The sequence below is a fragment of the Lutjanus erythropterus genome, chromosome 16 (genome assembly GCF_056507025.1).
Source record: "Lutjanus erythropterus isolate fLutEry1 chromosome 16, fLutEry1.hap2, whole genome shotgun sequence".
NCBI lineage: Eukaryota > Metazoa > Chordata > Actinopteri > Lutjaniformes > Lutjanidae > Lutjanus > Lutjanus erythropterus.
The window spans coordinates 32,110,957-32,134,888 of NC_139332.1; the positions used below are offsets into that span (position 1 = coordinate 32,110,957).

The 23,932-nt window shown below is 40.0% G+C and overlaps 1 protein-coding gene across 2 annotated transcripts in view; it reads right to left on the reverse strand.

Moving 5' to 3' along the window:
• pvrl2l (PVR cell adhesion molecule related 2 like) overlaps nucleotides 1-23,932 on the reverse strand; it is a 477,835-nt gene that overhangs the window by 156,310 nt on the left and 297,593 nt on the right. The window lies entirely within an intron of this gene.

Sequence of the window (23,932 nt, forward strand, 5' to 3'; positions counted from 1 at the left end):
GTCTGGCTTGTTGAAGACATGGGCGTAATTTGCATTGGTTTGGGGGGCTCACTGAACCCCAGAGTGGGACACTGATTCTCATCTGATTATGTAGTATGTGCGCAGCAACCAGCGCATCAAGTGCGCTCTCAGCTCAGCTGATCAGCGCTCAGAGTGCATCTAAACAGGTTAAATCTTGCAACTGTGGACATTCTTTTTCTAGAGCAGCCAAACACTTGGCTAAAAAAAAAAAGACAACATGGAGAATTAATTATAAAGAAATGAAGGATGCATCATTTGTGTGTGCATGTGTGACAGCGAGAGAGAAAATGAAGGGTTACTTGTTGTGCTGCTATTTGACATCTGCAGGCTCATCTGTAGAGAAATGCTAATAGTTTTGTGGTTTGTGTGAGTTCAGATTCTATGGTAATTCTCCCAATATCCCTTTACTCATCAAGCATAATAGTCAGGATGTGAAAATGCAGCTGCTGGCATCCTGATTATTAATTTTCATAATCACACAGAGGCTATTTGTGCACTCTGGTGATGAAATTTACATCACACAGGTCTTTGCACACTTGCAAATGCAGAGAGTGCAACTATAACTTTAGTCTTTGCACTTTTTCAACAATCACCAACTTTGGTCTGGTCAGAATAAATCCTCAGATAGATGTCAAAAAGAAACAGCTGTTATGCCGCTATCTTCAAAGCCAACAGTCTCACAAGCACACATGAACTAACATGGACATGAGGCTGAACTGGCAACCAAAACAAAGAATAGAAAGGCTTAACATACATGGAGGGCGTGTGACTTTTCTGCTCAGGACACCATGATTCCAGAAACATGGGGTTAACAAGGGGAGCAATATCCTCCCTTTAACTTTGGCTCCTCTAAACACTCCCTGCCAGAAAAATCCATCCTCAGCAGTGAGGGAATTAATATGTTGTTATTGCCTGTATGAAACCGAGTTGAACCAGCACTGGTCACCCTCACAGTAGAGCCTCAAGCTGTTAAACTGCAGGTATAAATGATGAATGTAATCCTATCAGAAACTGACAAATCACCACAATCAAGATATGCACACACAATCATCTCTGCTCAGACCAAGAAGGCTAAACGTGATTATTTTCTTGATTCAGTTGGAGGGGAAAGGAAAGAAATGAGAAGAAATGAGAAAAGTAGGGCAGCCATTCTCAGACAGTAACCACCAGGAGAAGACTTGATGAAATGTAAAATGGTAGCAATTATGTTTAATGTAGATCATCCTTTTTCCCTTTATTCCTTCATTTTCCTTTGTTGTTTTTTTCTCCGTTCTCTCGACAGAGCCCGGCAGAATACAGGAGGGACCTGCGGAGAATGAAACAGCTGGCGGTGAAATGAAAAGTGCGATTTGAGCCAATGGATTCAGAGGAGAAGCAGAATGTATAACCACGAGGCAGCGATGAAGGCCACGGCTGCAGATCGGGGAAGCATTTATTAATTGAAAACTTTTTCAATTATCTTTTTTGTGCTCGCTTAAGTCCAGTTAGACGGAGAGAGAGAGACAGCCGAGGGCTTATTTTTAGAGCGATCCAATTGGCTTCATCATGCAACACACACCGTGAATCAAAAAAACAGAAATAATTGATCATGTGGAACTGTTACTGTTGTTGCAGATGTCGCACTTAATTAAAAACATATTAAGCACCGCTGTGTGCTGGTTTGATTTCGATCATATATCAAGACTTGTCACCATTTCTGCTGTGACTGTTTGCACATTTAACACGGCGAGGAGTGACTGAAAACTCTGATTTATCAGCGCACTGCTGCAGACTGTGGAAATTAACCTGACAACACCCTGTCAGCTCTGGACAAACTCAGTGTGGCACGGTGGTCAAGATAAGAAAGAAACTGCTTATCTTGAGGAAAAAAAAATAGATTTCACACCACACTCTAAACAAATGTTGAAACAGTCATGCGTGGTTTCATTTAAAGGGATAATTCAGATTATTTGAAGTGGGGTGGTATGAGGTATGACTCGATAGTCACTGTATTATCTACTGTAGATGCCGGTGGGCACAGCCACAGTTTAGAGAAACAGTGAAACAATGCACTGCTGTTGACAGGGTCAGCAGTAACACTTATTTTAGCCACTAAAACGGGCATCTAGAAGAAATCACTATCAGTATAAGTGTACGCTATATATTTCCTCCACTTTACCTTGCTGTCAGACAACCTTTTCCGACAGGACTGCATTCTGGTGACTTTTAAGGAATGAAAAGAACAAGATAATAATGCAACAGTTGCACTCTTATGCAAATTTCTTTAATTTTCCTTTTAATTCTTAGGAAAAAGTACAGAATAATTTGTCCCTCTTCACTTGCAGAAATCTCTGGAATATTTATCAGTTTTATCAGACACAGCAGACTTTATATAATGCATGTCCCTTTCTTTTAAAACTTTCCCTAAGAAACAGGAATTCTTTTGAGGAAGTCTGGTTTGGCGCAGCTATGTTGTCACAGTGGAAAGCTTTTGGAGTCAAATAGGACTTATGCACACTGTGCAATGTCAGAAACGGGTTGGGATAATAAATGAAAAGGGGGGGAAATGTCAGAAATCAGAGAAACACAGGAGAATTGTGATCCTGCAAGAAAATAGACGGGCGGCAATGAAAAGCAGGACAGAGGTTCATTACTTCATTTCCGTGCTGGAGCTCCTCTCTGCTTCTCCAAACTGGAGGCGTGTCAACCACCATCTACTGTAGGTAATACACTGACTTTTCATAAGTACTTCACGTGACCCCACTTCAAATAATCCAAAGTATCCTGCAAAAAAAGTGAGGGGTCAAGAGTCAAACGTGGACAACATCCCAGACAATCCCGGTGTCTCTGGTTTATTATGCATGTCAGAGAGGAGCCAGCAAAGAGACAAGAAACAGACATGAATCATCTACTTCAGTAATATTATCCTGTCTAACTTTGTCTGAGTGCCTATAAAGACACTAAAAACCCAACATCATATATTCTCCAAATCCACCCTCCCGAAAATATTTTATCTAACTTTTTCTTGAGGCCACAGAATAAATCTTGGTTGAACTGTAAAGCTCTCCAGCTTCCACTTTCTGCTAATGCAATCTACTGCCTTTTATAACTGTGAATGCTTTTCTGTATGTTTCTCTGCGGTGGGTGTAAAGTGGGATAGTTTGTTTTGTGGATGTTTTTACCATAAAGGTTTATGATGAGTGCTACATATAGCTAGCATGTATCACCATGTGTGCGACTCAGTATAGTCTTTGATGTTGGCTAGTAAGCCGTGCAGTTAGTGGCTCTAGGAGCTGACTTAAACATGCACGGACCTGCAGCTCGGAGCGTCAGGGGAATGATGGTGTTTACAGCGCGAGCAACAGAACCAGGCTCAGCGGCCTCACAGTGATCATGGCCAGACTGGGACCGACGAAGGACCAGGACTCCAACTCCAGGGACGACAAAGACACGGCTGGGTGACAGTGGAGCTTAACAAACTCATCCTAAATCCCGTCCCAGTAACAGTTGAGCAACTGTTCCAAAATTCTTCACAAATTTACATTATAACAGCCATTTTTTATGCAGTGACAAAAGTAAGAACATACTTAGATGCTAATTATGTAGGTAAGCAGCATTTTTGATCTAATCAAGTATCATGGATACACGTCTGACATTTGCAATAAAGCAAACCGCTCGAAAATCAGACAAATATTCAGCAAGTCATGATGATTTTAATTAAAGGATAAACCTCCTGCCTCCATAATAAGCGTACATGCATGAGGAGACGTTGGCTCCCCTGTACCAATATGGCGGTCGCACAGATTCAACCACGAGGTAATGGAGCGAACAAAATACCATCTGTGAATGTGTTTTATTTAATTTGGTGGTAGGAGTAAAGAAAAACATCTGACACATCCATCCCCGTTTTAAGTTCATCTTTGCAAAGTAGCTGCTTCACCGGAGGGCGAACGCCAAGTGTCTCCAGAGTTTGTCTCGGACGGACGGCTGATGTGCGTACGGACGGCAGGAAGTGGACCAAACCACTGTGTAGCACATAAGAAAGGGAGACAATCTTCCTAAACTTAAAAACACATTGCTAATGCTTCATCTATACTTGGCACAAGTGCATTATGTTGTGTAAAATAACACTTAGGTTTACAATGATATGTTGAGAGGGACACCTGCCTGTCTGTTTTTCCCATTCCCTCCCCGTAATTTCTGCCCTGGGCCCAAGATGGCATTTTATTTGCCCCCAGGCAGGCGGGCAACCCTTATTGTTGAGCCCTGCCATCTCAAATGATTTCTATCTGTCAAATGTTTTATTTATTTTACTGACTTAACCTGCCTCTTACAATGATTACCGGACATTTTAGCCTTATTTAACACAGAAAAAAGCTTCTACATTTTAAATTTCAGGAAGAAAAGGTAACATATTTTCTGTTCTGTTGCTTGAGTGCAAATTCACTTCATAAAAACACTCTATAGCTGAGCAGCTGAAAAGGTGCATGGAGTTTATTTAAAAAAAATAATGATTTTGTGTCAGACACTGAGTTGTGAAAGGCATAAAGGAAAAAGAAACTGCACCATCATCATGGGTATTGATCAATAACTCCTGCTTTTAAGATAATCTTGTTCTACAGAGCCTACAGATAATATGCCGTAAAAGGAGGAGAGATTAGAAGTCCTCTTCTTTTGGCCACAGGCAGAAAAAAAAGGATCCAAATGGAATTCAAAAATCCTGAAAAGATAACAACACTATTATGATCTTTAACTGCGTCTCCAGGAAGATCAACTTTGACAGATAAGAACATGTTAAGAAATCTGAGCCAGCGAGGAAAAGTGAAGATGAGCAGCAATCTGCCTCCTGCGGTGACAGTAATATTTTTGTGAGTTTAAGTGTGTGAACCGGTGTGTATTCGCAGCTTCACACGCTCTTCTTCTGTCTCTGACTGCTATGTGTTGTCACAGGATCGCTCTGCATGAAATCAGTCAAACATGATACATATGTGTGTGTGTGAAATCATGATAATTGCTGCTGCATAAAGAAATGCAAACAGGAGGAAACACACCTGCAGGCACACAACTCACATTAACAATTCACAAGAAAACCCACACACCTGCCAAGTCAGTTCCATAAAGTACAGCAGTGTGTAAGTTTGTGCTCTTATAGTAAACACACACACACACACACACACACACACACACACACACACACGCACAGAAATCATATCTCCATAGCTGTCACAGCTGCAGTAAAAAAAAATCTACAAGTTTGCATCTTTATACAAAACACACACTCGCTTCCACACACATAAACACACACAGCAACACACACACACACACACAGCAACACACACACACACACACACACACACACACACACACAAACCATATGGCACTCTGAAGTGAGCATTTCAAATCCTGCAGCAGAGAAAAGTGAAGCGAGTTTTACTTCTCCTCCTAAACTTGGTAGCTAATCATCAAATATTTTCTTACTGTGCTTCCCAACATCTCAACCGATTTCAACCTAAAAGTGTGGGACAATGGGCCTCATGCAAGAGCATTTTCATATTATCTTAAATTTCTCTTTTTGTCGTGTGAAGCACTTGTATGAACATGCCACATCAGATTCAACCAAAACTTTGAACGTCCAGTTTGTGTGTATTTTAGTGCACGTGCATGAGACGTGTAAATTAGCATGATTAATGCCCCAATAATACCATATAAGGCTACACTTCCTGCCCCATATGTCAGGAAGTGTTCATTCATGAAAATGGCAGGGTTAGGGTTAAAATGAAGAACTTTATTTTTTAGTTTGGAGTTTGAGCGGCAAGACCTTATCAAAGTGTCTGCAGAGAACAGACCTATCCTCCAGAGAAACTGGAGGAAACCCATGTGAGCATGAGGAGACGCATGCTGCACAAAGAAAGGCCGTGCCTGGACCGAGATTCGAACTTTCTTCCTGTGAGGTGAAAACACTTTGCCACCGTGATGAATAAAGAATAAAATCCCACACGCTTACTGAGTGAAAAGTTGATAAACTGCAGTGGTAAACATGCCTCAGTCCAGACTTTTCTGAAACATGTTGCAGACGTCAAACTTGGATCCCTGCTTTTTGACACTGTGGATGTAGCTAGCCATTTCCCTCTGTTTCCAGTCTTTATGCTAAGCTAAGCTAATCAGCTGCTGGCTGTAGCTTCACATTTAGCGTACAGACACGAGTGTGGTGTCTATCTTCTCTTCTAACTCTCAGCAACAGAGCAAATATGTGTTTTTTTTCTCCAAAGTGTTGAATTATTTCTTTAAATCTCATTTACCTAATTGGCTTAATTCAGCAGTGAGGCTCAATTTTGTCGGCATGGCAATTTATACATCAGTTATTAGCTTGGAAACCAAGATGCAAGAGAATTCAAGAAAAGGTGGGGGGAAAAAAACCTAAAACTTAAATTCTGAGTGGGATTATGAGTTCTTGTTCACAGACAGACCTATCTGCCTAATTTGTCACCACGCAGTTCAAAGAGACGACCCAGCAAAAAAAAAAACTGCTCCGAGTTCCAGATCCACTTCAGTTAGTCAGTTGACTTTTGCATTAAAGGCCCAACAGCTCTGTAAGCCTCACAGCTTATGGACTTAGTCAGCAGCTCCGAAAAACTCTGTGTCACCACACAAGCTGAACACACACACACACACACACACACACACACACACACACACACACACACACACAGAAAAATAGATATTTTCCCTCCCTGGACAAACAGTGATTTGCTCATTTGGCAGCTAAACATAACCCCCATCCGTCTCACTTCTCCCTGGGAGGAAAACAGCACGGCAACCAAATATCTGGCCGGTCATCTGTGCTGACCTAACAGATGATGATGGAGGCTTCTCGCCGCGATATGTACACGCCTGATAAGGAAGCAAAAAACATGAGCAAGAAAAAAAAAGACAAAATCTGACACCTACACGAGGATTTGGATTGTGGTTTATCTTGCAGTTATAAAAAAATAAATGTCAGGTAGCACTTTAGGACTCTCAGTCTAAAATGAGTCATCTATCATCTGACACGATTGTCACAGAAACTCTTTCTTTTTTTAAGAAATAGCAGGTAATTTTGGTGTTTGGCAAAATGATACCACTCTCGCAGAAATATGCTGTAGTTCAGAGGCACAGGAGGGAAAATTTCATGCATTTTTTTCAAACACAAAATAAGTTAAGAAATAAAACAGAGCTGGAGCGCTGAAAGGCTCCGTCTCCACCCCAGTCTCACATCAAAATGTGTAATAGCGGCATTGCCGTCTCACCATTTATCGACAAGATTTTCAAAGCCTCGAGGCTCTTGGTTTTCTCCTTTTGTTGTCAATTTCAGTCAAGTGCGTGGCTTCAAATGAGGTGTGCCTATTCTCTGATGCTGTTTGCGTCTGCAGTTCGGGAATTAATCCTTGATTTTAGCCCCCTGATCAATATAAACAAACCCTTAACATTTTCTCCTGCCTTCTGTTCTGCTAAGAGGTAGAAGGATTCTTTGACAGACGAGATATTGGAGCTGTTAAAGCTTTTTCTTCTCATCTTCTGGTTTTCACTCTCAAAAGACGCAGCGAGGATGGAGGCTGGGCTGCCGTCCAACGCGGCAGGGCTTTGCACTATAAAAAACATCTGCCTTTATATAAATGTTGTAATCTTGTATTCAGTCACAAAAAGCCTGAGTTTGATTGGAAGAGGAGAGGAGAGTAAGTCTGCCCGTGGGGGAAGATAACCTCACTTGTTTCTTTGCAGTTTCACATGTTTGAAGAAGTTAAAATTACCTTGAAATGTATCACGGGCAGAAAAAAAAAAAATCATCCGTCTTGTTTCTACACAAAACAGGTTGGTTCCTACATCTTTTCCCAAGTCAAATTCAAACACTTTTCAAGAATTTTCATGGTGCATTTTGAAGCTTTTCCAGCAACTTATAGCTGTGTTACATATTTATATTCAAGTAAATGCTCAGAATAATTAGGCCCCGTTTCATTTGAATATTTAATATTTGATATTTTTAAAAGCAAACTCAAACCCATCTTTTTTATCCTGGCTTTTATTAACTTTCTCTTTATTTATTGTGTCTCTATTATTATTGCATATTTATCTTTTTTTTTGTATTAATTTGTCTTTCTAGCTGTCATATTCTTCTTTTTTATCCACTGATTATTATAAACTCATTGATTGATTTTTAATTATTTTCTATTTTAAGTTTTTATCCCGCCTCCACAGTTTCCTCACTCATGATAGCGTTTCCTCAGTTCCTGTTTTTAATGAGTGCTGTTCTTATTTCAGTCTTTACCATTATGAAGTCTTTGCTTTGTGTGTTTTTTGTGTGAAGCACTTCATGTTGCACTCTGTTTATATGAAAAGTGCTATATAAATATAGCCCAATTGATTGATTAAATCGGATGTTATTGTGCTAACAATAACCAAAATTATGTTTTCTGATAGAAATCTACAGAGGGGTGAGATACTAAAGGAAAACACAACAAAGTTTCATGATTAAAAATGTGTCACGTGTCTGTAAGCAGACTTAAAGTTCAACCAGAAGAGGTCACTCAGCAGAGTGAAAACCCCGCCACGCAACAGATGGTGAAGCACCTGCTGCAGTGCCACATCAACTTCCAGATGCAGCACAGATTTGCATGATACTATATTGAATTTTGACCTTTGACTGTTTAGATATACAATATAATCACCTCATCATTTCATCCTATTAGATATTTGTTTATAAGTTTGTTATAACTTGCTTATTAAATGCGTTTAGTGAATTGATGATCTTTGTACTTTAACTATCACAATCTGATCAGTTCAACCTCGAGTCCAAGTGGACGCGAAGCATTCCTGAGATATCGCCTTCACAGGAACGGGACAGACATGAGGTCACTTTGACTTTGACCTGAAGAATTCCCTGAATGGAATGACCTGAAAACACAAAGCCTGTGGCCACAGCGGTCGCTGGCATGGAGCCACAAAAAGGTTCTGATCCACAGAGGTGCTTCAGAATACAGTCATGAATGTGCACCAAAATAATGAGACTGATTGGTTCAGTTCTATCAGAGATCAGCTCCAGACAAGATGCACGTCCGCTGATCATGCATGGACACGCAGAGAAGCGATCACATAAACCTCTCCCAGCCCACACCAGGCAGAGGTAAAGATAAAGTTTCATCATTCATTCATCATTCTTACTGTCTGTAAGAAGACTTAAATTTCAGTGAAATCCTTTTAGAGCAGAGCTGTCTTTATTTTAAAGGCAAAAGCAATTAGGTTCTCTATGACTCATTATCTTTATCTAAACAGCAAACTCATTAGCCAGAGAGCGATTTTTTTATTCCAATCTCAAGCACCAAAATCCAAGCACTTTTTTTTTTAACTAAATGGTAAATTACTCTTCTTTTTTTTTTTTTAAAGCAAAACTATATTTTTCTGGGTTCTTCCTTGAAAACACTTGAATTTGAATGTCGTGTTTTCAGATTTTCAGCATCTGTAAGAACCCTGAAAAATAGTTCTACTTTGAAAAATCGATAAAAGATTAACTGACTATAAAAACTTGTTGCTACATGCCTGCAGGTTGCAGACTGATGTCAAAAGGAACCTTCCCCTAGAAGTCGCACAGTGAGTCTCTTTTGCGATGGCAGACGCAGCTGACTTTGAATAAGACAGATTAAAAGTGTGATGCTGTCTAAACAAGTCAAAGGTCTGACATTTGATGTCAGATTAAAAAAACTACAACGTGACTTTCAAGGACTCAACATTTCATTCTGTGTTGATATTTCTCCTTCATCAAAGAGGCTCCATGTTTACTTCTGCCAACAAAAATCACTTTAAACCCTCTGCTGTGTGAGAACAAATCTATATCACAAGGTTTCCCCCGGTCTGAGCGCTGATCCTTGGACAGATCCACGAGCTGAGGCACCTCAACGGATTGGGGGCGATATATTTTATTTACAAAAATCAAGCACTGTCAAGGCCATCTATACAGCTAGAAAGACCTGAAACGTCTTGTTGAATATTTTCCAAACCTGGAGACTTTCAAGGATTTTCACGGCCAGTGAAAACTCTGGTGAAAACTATCTCAGAGGGCTTCGTAAGTGCAGGTGTGTTTGCTTTCTTCTTTTAATGCATTTTTTAAGCAGCTGCCCTCGACATGGCACTCTGATCTGTTTGCTCCTGTGTGTCAAGAAAGAACCAAACATATTTTATTATCTGAGTGCAAAAGGTCTATATTGTTCTGACATGTGAGTATTAAGTGTCAGTCAAAAAATATGCATACTACATTATTTTGAGGCAAGTCAATCTACAGTACAAAAGGCAGCCATTAAATTCACAGTCACTGCAAAGGATTGTAAAGGGTAATACTTTTCGTACACTATAAAACTAATTAGAGGTGTAGGACTTTCAAAACTAGGTGTTTAATTTCTTCCTCAATAGATTTAGGTACTCTATTAATTGTCTAAGTCATGTAATAAAGCAAAAATGCCAAATATTGGCTGGTTCTGCTTCTCAAATGTTAAGATTTACTACTTCTCTGTGTCGCCTGTCAATCTAAAGTAAATATGTTTGCGTTTTGGACTGTTGGTCAGGTGAAAGAAGACATCTGAAGACATCACCTTGGGCTCTCAGAGCTTGTGCCAGTCCAGGGTCACTATGTTTTTGACAAAATACAAAGTGATTAATCGATTAATAAACAACAAAAAATAATAGAATAATCAATCGATTGTCATTTAAATTGTTGTTGTGGCCCTAACTGGCAAAAGCCAAGAAGCAAAAGCCAATCAAAGAAAAGCATGAGGGGCCACGAAAACTTCTTTCTCCACTGTATATTAATACTCTGCTACCCAGCAGCATGAAAAGGTGCATATTTTCTGCACTGAGCACTGCAGGTTTTTCTGTTCGCCGAGAACTGAAAAATGTTTAACTTCGGGTAAAACGCTGTGCTCAGCACTTTCTCATGCAGCTGTCCAATCACGGTGTAGGAGTGGAAACTGTAGAAGCTGTGTCTCGCTCACACACTACTCGTCCAGCTTCAGCTCTTGAACCAAACGATGGTAGTTGCCAAAATCTTTCCTTGAGCACAAAATCTCATAAACCCACATAGATCAGCAGGTCTGACGTCTCTGCTTCCCTTCATCCAGAGCATCTACTTTACACAGTCTAGCAAAAAAACTAGCAAAGTGATACGATGTTTGCACAGGTTATGGATAATACTTATGTATATGTGAAAAAAGTTACACAAAACCTTTTGTGGCTCCAGAGGGAGCTCCACAAACACTGAGAGATTCAGTTTAAAGTGTTAAAATGAAAAAAAAAAAAAAAAACAGACCTCTTTAGCTCTTCATCCCTGCTCGATGCTGGTGGCAATTTTAGGCATTCACCAAAGATTTTAAAAATAAAAGGTACATTTATCGCTAGAAAAGTAATCAAAATGCATTTTAATGCAGAACTGATCTTCAAATATTGTATTTTCCACAGAAAATGAAAGGAATATCTTTTTTTGTTTTGTTTTCCGTAGCAACCACCATAATGAGAGAAAACAGCATTTTCCCGGTGAAACCTGAAAACTATTTCACCATAACTAAAAAACTAAAGATCGTATATATTCACTGAATAAAGATTAGGAAAAAAAGGCACATTTCTCGCTAGAAATGTCACCAAAATGCATTTTAATGCAGAAACCATCTTGAAATATTGCATTTTTTTTCCCATGAGAACGAAAGGAAAGTCCTCTATGTTGTTTGTTTTCATAGAAAGAAACTTAACAATCATGTGATATTGACACAAGCCAATAGGAAATAATTGGCTAAAATAATGTACGCATCTCACAATTTGAGAGCCCTTATTATAAAACTAATATGTTTTGAACTGTGGGTCAACGTAGCTATCACACATTTTGGTGTGAGACTGGTTTGCTTGAGGCTAAATCAGCTGCTGTTAGCATAACACACCAGAATCTCCAACCAAACTGTTGGTTACATTGTGGATACTGTAGGTGTCAGTTTTTAAAAAGGAAGAAGGATCTTTTAACACCAAACCACGACGATCAAACAAAAAATAAAAAGTAAAAACAGATGACTCTGGTTTAAAAGGATAATATAGTTTAAGGTCAAGTTTCTGTAAAAATGCTACTTGATTGTCAGTCTGAATCAAACGATGACTCAAGTTAGTGGTCGAGTCACTCAATAATTTAAAATTTTTGTGGAGACGGAATTAAAAAACACACAACTGGTGAATTAGAGACTCAAGATTCAGTAGATACTGAAATTCGTTCAAAGTTACCTCACGTTACCTTGTTGCAGACGCTGAGCTCGTCAAGGTCTCGTGCTGTAGTGTTAATTTCACATTAAGGATTAATCAGAGATCTTCAGTTACAGTCAGGTTCACGAAATGTTAAAAGCTGCTGTACATTACTTCTAAAAACCAGCATCTCGATGCCAGAACTGAGGTGATGCAGTTTCTTCTGTTGGCACCGCATAAAATTAGAACTGTCGCCTGCACAAGTTGGAGCGTCAAAGAGACTTTTGATTCAGACGGGAATAAAGAGACTTTGGGGTCATCGAGGGAGGGGGAAATAAAAGCCTGAATGTCGCTCTGCAGAAAGATGAGCAATAAAAAATGGCATCAATGGGGAAATGAAAAAAAGACCAGCACAAGTTTCTTTGTCTGAACATCAGTGTTAAGGTCACCATCAAAAGATGGAGCTCAGCATCTCTGGCTGCCAGCGTTATATCAGCTGATGCAAAGCCACATTCAGTCTTGAATCAAGGAAACAGCTCAGCTGTCTGGAAGTCTGGGCTCAGCAGCAGAAGATACAGAGGGCACTTTAGAGCCAGTTCATTAAGGAAAGGCTCCAGGATTTTTAAGTGAGTCGAAATTTCATCTTTTAGTTTGCAGTGACTGAATGGAAGATGAGTCGGTACACTGATGAGAAGAACGGCTGAGCACCACTCACACTGAAGAGCTGAACGAACAGAGGGCCTGAATATTGAGGAAGGTTGTGACAAGGACAAAAAACAACCAAAAACAATCAAGTTTCCTTGGCAGTGAACGTGAAAGAGCTAGAACTGAAATTAATTTTCATGAGACCAGCTGAGTTTCTGTTGTTTTTCATTTTAATTAGTAAACACAAAGACAGACAGGAAGACAGATGGACAGATGGAGAGTTTTGAAACTCTCTTCTTTTAATGGCAGTCAATGTCAAGCTGCTCTATTCTCTAACACCTGAAAGTAACTAAGTGTCTTGTTAGAGGTAGGCAAAGCTAAAGCTGCTGTATTTATGAGCACGGGTAAAACTGAAGTCATTGCAGACAGGCAGAGGGTGAGAACAAAATGTTTTTTGTATTTTAAACATTTAAATAAGCTAATAATATCAAGCCAAATCAAGCAAAAGGATTTTTTATGAAGCCTCCGAAACAACCTGTGATCCCTGAATTCACATCTGGAAAACAACGGCAGCCCTACTAACGTGAAGCCATCGCAGGAACTTAGTTGCAACATAACTTTTATGCGGTGTGACATTGCAGCAACCTACCAAGTGAAATTTCAGTGTCATTACTAGCATGTTCATTCAAAATGTCGCCGGTATGTTGCAGGAATGTGCAGCAGTTTCAACATAACTTTTGCAACACGTGATGTTGAAGCAACCTACGAAATGAAATGTTTTCGCCAACATGTTAACTTGTTGCAGGAACGTAGCTGCAATGTTACAAGCAAACACATTGCACACAAGCTCAACACTGCAGAGACATACACTGATCTGACGGCAATGTAGGCTAGCTGTTAGCTAGTACATCAACATCAGTAACATAAAGGCAAAAGTAGTCAGTGGAGTATCCCAGGTTGTAGACATTAAATTGTCGAAGGCCGAGAGGGAAGAAATTTGGTGTGACGAAAGACTGCGAGAATAATGTTGTCAGTGCTTCTTGCAAAAAGTGCCAAAACGTATCAGCTTTATAGCTGCAAGCTAGGCACATCATCACACACACACCGACAGCTGCAGGAGAACCAGAAAAACTCACAGAGAATTGTCATCCAACTCTTCAGTTCCCCTCAACTCTATGAGGCATTTTAGCATCTTTCAGCTAATTGTTTTGGTTCCACTCTCTCCACTCTCGGGAGTTATTTTCAGCAAAATATGCTCAGAAAACTTGTTGTCCATTGCCTAGCCAACATCAAACGGCAGATAGACAAAGTTAGCAACTAGCTGGTGAACGCTGTGGAGCATTTAGGTGCTATATAGCTAAAGATATTTTACACGGAAGTGGCAAAAAGAGATGAAACCAAAGCTAAAAGCGGTGCGAATACTAAACTGAAATTCAAATGGCCTGCAATATGACTGCAGCTGAATGTTAATGTTTCTCTCCATCTGCTCTGTGTATAAAAAGGCAGTTGTGTGCTAACAAGTTGGCCATATCAAGTTGAAACACCTGCTTTAGAGGTGATAATGTGTCAAAGTCATGTTCACAGCTTTGTTTCTGCTGCTTCCAGTTTCCTCTGTTTCCGCTGACAGACAGCTGAGGATAGAGTTTGCATAACTGATGTACAGCAGTGACTCCTAACCAGAGGTACCTGCACCCGAGAGGGCATTTCTGCAGGATAGACCTGGAAAGATTGTGAAATTGAAAAAGCTGAAATTGTGACTTTATAGTAAAATAAAATCTCTGAGTGGGAGGAAAATAAACGCTCAAATAGGCTTACCAATTGGTCTGAAAGATGTTAGTTTGGATCCTAATTACTGCCGTCAGTATAACAAATGGAGACTCGGGGGTAATAAAGATCTTCTTTGATCCTTGAGTCTGTCAGTAGCAAAAACACTTTTAGACTTTTCATTTGCCCCCAAGGATTACGCTGCAGACATCGCTAAGGCAATCTACTTGATCAGTTACAAAACTTTATGTATTTATTAGTCATTTAGATACCAAAATACAAAAAAAAAAAAAATGAACTGCCAATGAACTACCAGATAATAATGGACTGACTGCATCAGACCTCCACCAGCCTGAGTCAAAAACCGAGCAGAGAAGTTTTACATATGATGATAGAATGAAAAGTAATGGTTCTAGGCTTGTATATTTGCCCTTACCACTCCAAGCAGCAGACGTATGAGTACTACTTGACTTTGATTTGATGATGATGAAGGGGTACTTCAGCTCATCTGATAGGGCTGCTGGGCTGTGTCACACTGCTGTACAGGGACACAGCTACAGTCAGAGAAAGGGTGAGGACACAAATTAATCTCAAACTGTCCAGATTCATACAATGTATGAAGCTAGGACCTTTGACCACATCACTTAAAATTATATATTTGGGTGAAATTTTGACATAATTTGCCAATGAGTTCTGGCTTCAACCCCCAAATTCTAATTGGTTTGTCGTTGAGTGCAAGTGGGTGTTTATACCTAATTTGAAGAAATTTGCTCCCGGCATTCTTGAGCTATCGCTTTCATGACAAAGGAACGTACTTGAGGTCACAGTGACTTTGACCTTTGACCACCAACATCTAATGAATTCATGCTTGACTTCAGGTGAATGTTTGTGCCAAGTTTGTAGAAATTTCCTCAAGGCGTTCTTGAGATATCACGTTCATGACAATGGAAAAAATGAATCTCTAAAAAAGGCATGAAAATCTCTGATCAGGAGGAACATAAATGCACAAATAAATTTAATGCAATCATGGATAATAATAGGCTAACTGCACAGGAAACCAACTGAGTCACCACATGCAATCACTGAGGGTTTGCAAGTGAGACGTCTAATAGAAACTGTGGATAGAAAAGTGATGGTTATGTGGCTGAAAACATCCCCATTGCCACTCCAAGCATAGAAGTAGATGAGTACAACTTGACTTTGATTTGGTGCTGATGAAGGGTCCTTCACCTCATCTGACAGGGCTGTGGGGCTGTGTCACAGAAAAAGGTTATGAACCACCCCTATACAGGGATACAGCTAAAACTGCAAAAAAAAAAAAAAAACAGAAAGGAATTAATCTTCAGCTGTTCTTGTGCCGTCATCTCGACCCTCCACACCACAAAAAAGTAAGGGGGGAAAAAAATAATAGCAGACACCCATTTGAAATAAATGGACATTAATATGAACATTCTTACTCGCAACCTGAAATAACCTGGACCAAGACAAAAAGAAAAAAAAAATCCATGACGAATTATATCCCTAAGTATAGCACAGAACACTGCAAGAGCAGCACAGTGGGTGAAAGAGGAAGGTATCCTGAGTAGCAGGAAAGCAGGACAGCGCTGCATTAAGTCAATTGGTTACAGAGCACAATGAGACCTCTTCTAACCGGTGTTGGGAGGAGGAAACTTCATCCACATCTGCTGGAGTCTCAGCTGGCCTGGCAGAGGCTCGGCTTTAACTGGATTAACAACAAAAGCTGAGCTCAATAACTAATAGGCCTCTTCTTCCTCCTCTCTCTTCACACTGTTCCCCTCCGTCCCTTTCTCTCTCACTCTCTTTTCTATCTTTCTGTCTTCCTTCTCCTTCAGAGCGAAGCAGAGAGATAATGCGGAACACTTTCATGCCTTCTACTGAATTAAACATGGAGAGAACAGCTTGTACTGGGTGCTAAAGCTGAAGCAAAGAGAGAGGGAATACGGAAAAAGGGAGGATATATACGATTCCGCCCCTGCACAGGGGTCCCTGGAGAGCTGCTGAACATTTCTTTACAATTAAAAAGATCTGTCGCTGATAGACTGCGCTGACGAAAGCTAAACAGGATGGTCTTTTTTTTCACTAATTGGCCGGGTTGAAAAGGACTGTCAGTTGTCGTCGGGTGGAAGCAGCCAATCGCCACGCGCAGGGGTGGCATACCACTCAAAAATACTCCTCTGAGGCTTCCGTCCCACCTCCTGCTTTCAACGCTGGAGCTGTAAATCCCATCTTGCCAATCTCTCATTCCTTTCACACACGCTCTGTCATCTTTATGCCGCCGCCAACCAATTGGGCTGCACAAGTAACAAATCTGCCCATCTCTAACTCCAGGCGCGATGGTGAATAATTGACAGTGTTTCAAACGTTGTCAGTCTCAGGTGGTTTACAAAAAAGAAAAAAAAAAAAAAAAACTGTCTGCCTTCTCATCCTCTCGGCAGGGGCTGAGGTTTCACTTTCTGTTCTGCCTCGCGTCTTTTTTAACTCTTGAGTTCTCTAATCTGAGAAGAAAAAGTCTCCCTTTCTCTCCCCGCCTATTTGGTATTCCCCAGAGGGAGCGCAGAGCCACCACCCTCATCCTCCAGCCTCCGTCCTCCCTCCGTTCCACTCTCTTTCCCTCTGACAGAGCCAAGTGACCTGTTACAGCGTCCTCTGCTTAGCATGGGTGCCACACTCACAGCAGCAAGGACAGGACTTTACAGAAACCCCCCTGGAGCACATGCCATGTGAGGCGGGGCAGCAGGCTAAAGATCAGAAGAGGGACGCTTGTAACTAGCATGACCCCATTTTCGACTCACGGGACAGGCTGCTGGGCCCGTTTCACTCGCCGCAAAAAGGGCAATTGAAGACAGTCTTGTCTTATTTTAAGGAGCAATATACAAGAATTGACCACCTGTCCAGTTCATACTACAAACAAATAGAAGAGTAACTGCTAACAGCAGCTACAGTTAGCAGCAGCAAGGACAGGACTTAATTGCAACCCTCCAGAGCACATGCCATGTGAGATGAAGCAGCAGGCTAAAGATCAGAAAAGGGAAGCTTGTAACTAGCGTGACTCACTGGACAGAGTGTGGAGGCTGTTTCACCCACTGCAAAAATGGCAATTCAAGCAAGTCTTATCTTATTTAAAGGTGCAAAATGTAAGACGTGGCCACCTGTCAAATTCATGCAGCAAACAAACAGAGGAGTTGCCACTAATGGTAGCTACAGTTAGCAGCAGTGACACACAGCGGCAAAGACAGGACGTTACAGCAAGGGTACAAAAGTGCAATATGCACGAATTGGCCTGTCAGAGTCACACTAAAACTAATAGAGGAGTGACTGTCAATTGCTGTTAACTGTAGCTGCCACTAGCTAGTGCCTAGCCACCACCCTCAACACACCATGTGAGGTGGGGCAGCACGCTAAAGATCAGAAAAAAGATGCTTGAAACTAGCATGAACTCATTTTCAACTCACTGGACAGGCTGCCTGGGACTGTTCACAGTGACAGTTAGCAGCAATTACAGAGAGTAAGAATATTTACTTTGTGGTCATTTTGGGAGTTTATTTTGTTTATTTCTAAGACTAAAAAAGCTAAGAGAGCTTGTGGAATGTAGCACACATCTCCCTGCTGAAACTATGGGTGAGAGGCCTGAGCTATACTATCAGACTAATGCTTCTAGAGCTACGAAGCAGTATCATGGGGTAGGATGGGCTGTGATTAGCTTGGTAGCATGTCTACTTAAGTAAATATCTCAGCAACACAAAACATAGACATCTCTAACATAATGTTAAAACTATTATTTCTTCACATTCTGTTGATGATTTTAGTTATTTTTCAAATGTTTCAAACTAAAATTCTTGCACATTGCTCCTTTAAGGATGATTAAATCTTATTTTTTCTCATCAAAGAAATAATTTTGTTTGAAGGTTGCATTTCTTGTGAAGCTTATTGACATAACAGAGAAAAGAACATCTTTTCAAGGTTTGCAGATCCTTCTCTGTAGCCTCTTTTTAAACACAACTTCTAAATTCAGCTACTAAAACAAACAAGAATCTTTATCTTGGACTTAAGTTTCCCATCTTTGATTAAGTCTTTACAAATTTATATGTCAGATATGTTTCATAGTGGTGTGATTTTATCTTATTAAGCCATATTAATGATTTTATTACTCACAAATTACTCACAATTTCTTTATTACTCACAATTCTTCTTTTGAGTGACAGCAGATTTTCTCTATATCATAGATAGGTATCTGGTCATCTTATGTGGCTGAGAAAAACAGGTGTTCATGCAAGGTGTCAATGCACACAGAATGCACTGTGATCGAGAGGCCACATCTGGATTCAGTGTGGCTCACATTGTGATTGGATCATAGCCAGGTGAAAATGTAATCCATACAGCGCGTCCAGAATCTGCCAAGTCAGTTCAAAATCACCTATCACTGTCTATTTAATGCCATAATGTATGACATGTTTTGTATAGTACCCTTCTGTTTATATACACTCTTAGAATAAGGGTTACAGACTGTTCTTCCTGAATGGCTGATATTATACCGAGAATCATTTGCTCCTAAAGAAAGGGTTTGCCAAGGGTTCTTGTTGGCACCCTTAGAGGGTGGAAGGGTTCTAGATAGAACCCCCAGAGAAGATTTTGGGTGGAACCATTACACCATAGAAGGGGTAGCACAGCACAGTGATAGACGTTTCAAAGAGACACAGATCTGTCTGTTTAAGACTGCAGTCTGCAGTGTAATTCATATTTCACTGATTAACCACAGAACTGTGCAGTAGCATCAGGATTCATGATCGTTTATATCACGTCGACACATCTGTCAATATTCACACGCTCCCTCTCTCTGTCTCCGCCCCTCTTTTGCAGTTATTTATGATGAATTATTATGAAAAAACTAAGTACATCTAAAAGTACACAAATAGATTTTGGTGTGAAAAAAAATCACACACCACAGAGCTGTACAGAAATGTTAAGTCTCATGATCAAAAGTTTTTATATCACGTCAACATACGATGCTTTTAGTGCTTTTAGTGTGTTTGGGCCTTAACACTTTATGTTGGGTTCTAGGTAGAACTCTCTGAAAAGGTTCCAGGTAGGGGTTCTCCTGTAGGGACAAGCTGAAGAACCCTTTATGGTTCCAGTCATTGCCTTTAATTCTAAGATTATGGATATTTTTCTACTTTTTTTTCTAGTAGTTTTTGATGGATGTGTACTTAATGAGGATATTACAGTGTTTGTGCTCCTTTATAGTCTGCTATGTTATGGAAATGTATTTTGGATATTATCTTTATGTTTGCACTCTGAAATTAAAATTATGGGAAAGGATGGGGTGATATAATATCTTTGTTACTTCTCTGTAGAGTTATAGTGCTATTGCCTATTATTTTTTCAAGTGCATTTGCATTGGCAAATGCCATTTATTGATGCCAGATGTAACTGCAAAGGCCAGTGGATCAGATTTTTATTATTCAGATAACTTCCAGTCACAGATGGCATGTTAATACTGGGTGTGAATGGAGCTTGAGTTGCTGTGTTCTGCAGTGGGTATCTTTCAGGTGAAACTGTGTGCAAGTGTTTTAACTTGAGAAAAGTTGCTGTGACAAAGGGAGTGTGCTTCTCTTTAAGTTAGAAGTTGAATCATGTCCTGTAGCAGATCTGTTGAGGAGGCTAAATATCCCAGAGCAGGTGCAGTAAACTGCGCTGTGCTGTGAAATGTGCTGAGGAAAGAAAGAGGCGTGGGACTCTGGTATTTATAGACTGATAACACGGCTCGGCTTAATTAATTACCAGTTCTTCCACAGAGAATTGTTTCAGAAAGGTTTTTTTTTTTATTGAAAATGGGTTGTGCAAAAACAAAAGTTATGACTGATGATGAGTTTTCTCATTGAGGGTACACGCACGCTACAAGACTCTGGGACTAATTAGGCGCCAAAGTTGTGATCACAGTCGACTGTTTCGAATTACGGAGTTGCGAGAAACCCCTGGGGAAAAGATGTGCTGAGGCATACAATGGCCAAATAGAGGGTAAATGTGCTGGAGCGAGATGAAACTCAGTGCCTCCAAAAAGTCAGGGATTTTATTTTTAGGGTGGGAATCATTAACATTTTAAACTCTAATAAGGAAAGAAGATATTTTCCATTTGGGAGACGCAAGAAAGTGATTCAAACATAACATAAAATAACTTATTGTAGGTTCAAATTACATGGCACTTTATGTCTACTACTATCTTTAAGGGTCTCCTTTGTTCTCCAGAGTTTAAACATCTGGATCTTGGAGCGTGCATGCACCCTACAGTGGTGAAAACACACTTGAATCCAAACTGTACTGCAGTGATACAATAAACAAGACCTACTACATGTGACACGTGTGGCAACAGAACTTACAGTATGGCTGTTTCTCACCTCCTTTGAGATTAATTGGCAACCTGTCCAAACACACTGTGTGAAATGTTATGAAATGTCTCCACTGAGATGCACTCTATTGTAACATAGCAGATATAACTGTCTCATTTACAGAGTAACAGATTGCACAGTGTATAATGTTCAACAACAATCAACAACGAGGGACCTGCCGTTCTCAGGGAGAAGCAGAGCTGAAACCGACTTCCTTAATGCAACAAAAAAAAAAAATCAATCGACTGAGGTTTTGAATTTCAAATTTGAAATCTCTCAGCTTTCAATTTATGGACAAGTCGGCAACATTTATTCAGATAGTCCACCTGCAGAGGGTTTACAGAGTATTTGCAACAGTTCAACAGCTTATTAGTTGAAACAATTCACTGAACATACCTACATATTCTCACTGGACCTATGCTTTAAAAATGTTCAATAATTAATAAACCACTTCACTGATCTGTTGCTATAATGCTAAACTAATCTTAAACATTACATATACAAATGTTTAATGATTTTTTACCGTGTATGTGTTATTTTCTTTATCATAGTGTCTATTTGCACCCAGGTGAGAATAGACACACAGCAGCTGTTCAGCTATTCACATGCGACCCCCTGAGTCGAGCCATAAATAGCAACAAATTCACTGCCAACAAGCAGCTGCAGTGGGTGAATGGGTTAAGGACAGGACTCTCCTGTGGGAAAATAGTGTTCAAATCCTGTCCTGGGAGGGTAAAATTATAAATATCTACATTTTTAGACACAATGGCTTGCGGTGCACACCCGGCGAGAAGCAAAACCCAGTTATCAGTCACAGTCTGGTTTGGTTTGGGCAACAAAACTATTCAGTTCAGTTTTAAGAAAAGACCGTTGTTTGTCTCTTCCATGTGGGTGTAAATAGCCACCCAGGTGCAAATAGTATTGTTGGCTACAGACACTGGTGCTTCCATCTGCCAAGTAAGCCTATATACACACACCAGGTACAAATACCCACACTGGTTATTCCATCCCGGGTGCAAATAGCACCTGCCTTCTTTGATCACTGCTGAACATTCGTAAGGTTTCACGTGCACATTCCAGCACTGGTAAAGTGTTCTTTTTTTCTTTTATATGAAGCAGGCCGGGTTCTACGAGAGTGCAAAAGCATTCACTGCACCCTCAGTTGGAATTTTAATAATAAATGCCAAGTGCAAGGTAGCAGGTCAAATATCCACGGTGTCTGCAGCTGTCCACATAAGCATCTGCTGCTGTTGCATCACCGTTGCTGAAAATCAAAAACACGCCGTACTCACTCACAGCTTATCCTGTTGTGTTCCAGCATGGTCTGGGACCACACTCACTCGGACCCGTGACTCCTACACTCATTTCATCGCCCACACGGGAGATACTAGCACGCTTCCACTAATTTCAGATGCACCACCAGTCAGTTTGTTTTGGAAGTGAGCCTGTATGAATGTTATTAAATATTTTCAAAAGTTTAAACAGTGAAGTTACAAGTTAACCTTTAAATAAAAAATTAAAAACTCTATGTATCCTGCTCATATTCAGCTGACTGCAGTCAAACCCTTTATTACTTTAAAAAACATGAGCCTCGTCTGTGCAGTTATTTCATTCACCTTAGCTTTTACCTCAGAGTTTAAACATCTGTAAACATGAAGTTTATTATCACCTGCATAACCAGTCTGTAGATTTTCAGTTGGACTGAATATCTATAAATTTAGCTGCATACAAATGTTATCCAAGTCAATTCTCACTTGCATTACCAGTAAACAGAATTGTTACTGAGCTGTTTAAGTGTTACAAACACTCTACAAACTATCTGTAGGTGGACTGTGCAAAATAAACTGTTACCAACATGTCTGTGTTCACATCGTAAACCCTCAGGAACAGTAGATAAAATGCATTTTGGGTTATTACATATCAATTATTATCACAATATATTCTTACATTATAATGAGACATGAGTAAATAAATGGGACAAGACTTTTAACATGATTATGAGATTATTTTAGGTAAACAGTCCTGTTTACCCGCTCTTACCAGTGTTGAAGATCATCACATTCCTTAAAGATTCCCTTTTTCAAATCCTTTCTCATAAATATTACTTATGTAGCATTAACAACACCCCGAAAAATACAAATATAGTGGAATCGGCTAAAAATTATGAAAAACTATAAATATACTGTATACCATACTGTTTTATTTTTTATTTTACTCACATTACCTTCAACTGCAAAATGACTCCAGCCACCAAAGTTGCTCAATTAAACACCACGTCTACAGTAAGTAAGCATGTGTGGTTGTGATGTGACATAGTGAGCTTGGTTACTGCTTGGTTCAGCTGCTGAAGGCTGTAGCACCAGTCTTCAATCTTTTATTTCTCTTTGACTTGTGACCTCACTCGCCAGTAGCCTCATTACAGGAACTTGATCCTATCTTAAGTGTTCGGTAACCGTGGTGATGAGAGTTTGGATCTTATTTAAGAAAAATGCCAGATAAAGAGTTCCTATCCTAATTAAAGTAGGAAATGAGTATTACACAAACATCCTAACTCACCAAACTCTTAAATAAACTTTAAAATAACCTGTGGTAATGTTTCACTTACTATTTACCTTCAGTAGTGTTAGCAAACAGCACCTAACAGTAATATTAGCAAAGAGTTGCTAATGGTAGTGTTAGCAAACAGTAGCTAGCTGGATGTTCTTTTCATTGCTTTTACACAACAGATGCAGGATATCGTGGGGACTGTCTGCTATGTTAGAACACCCTTTTCTGGATTTTTGTACAGATGTTACCAAAACCTCTGTTAGGTGCCCATCATTGTTTTTGCTTTTTCAAGTGTCTCAATGTATGTTTCAGTATGTTACACCTGTAGTAGT